Raw genomic sequence first — 315 nt, forward strand, 5'->3', positions numbered from 1 at the left:
TTTGTTTATTTATTCTTTTGTTTTTCTTGCCCGAGGAGATATATCGGGTAAAAATATTACTGAGAGCAATGTCAGAGAGATTACTGCTTATGTTTTCCTCCAGGAATTTTATGGTTTCAAGTCTTACATTTAAGTCTTTAATTTATTTTGAGTTTATTCCTGTATACAGTGTAAGAAGGTGGTCCAATTTCATTTTTTTTTTTTTTTTGGTCTAGTTTTTCCACCACCATTTATTGAATAGACTGTCTTTACCCCATTGTATACTCTTGGCTCCTTTGTCATAGATTAAATCAGCAGTTCCCAACCTTTTTGGCA

Source organism: Pteropus vampyrus, unplaced genomic scaffold (assembly GCF_000151845.1).
Source record: "Pteropus vampyrus isolate Shadow unplaced genomic scaffold, Pvam_2.0 Scaffold342, whole genome shotgun sequence".
Classification (NCBI taxonomy): Eukaryota; Metazoa; Chordata; class Mammalia; order Chiroptera; family Pteropodidae; genus Pteropus; species Pteropus vampyrus.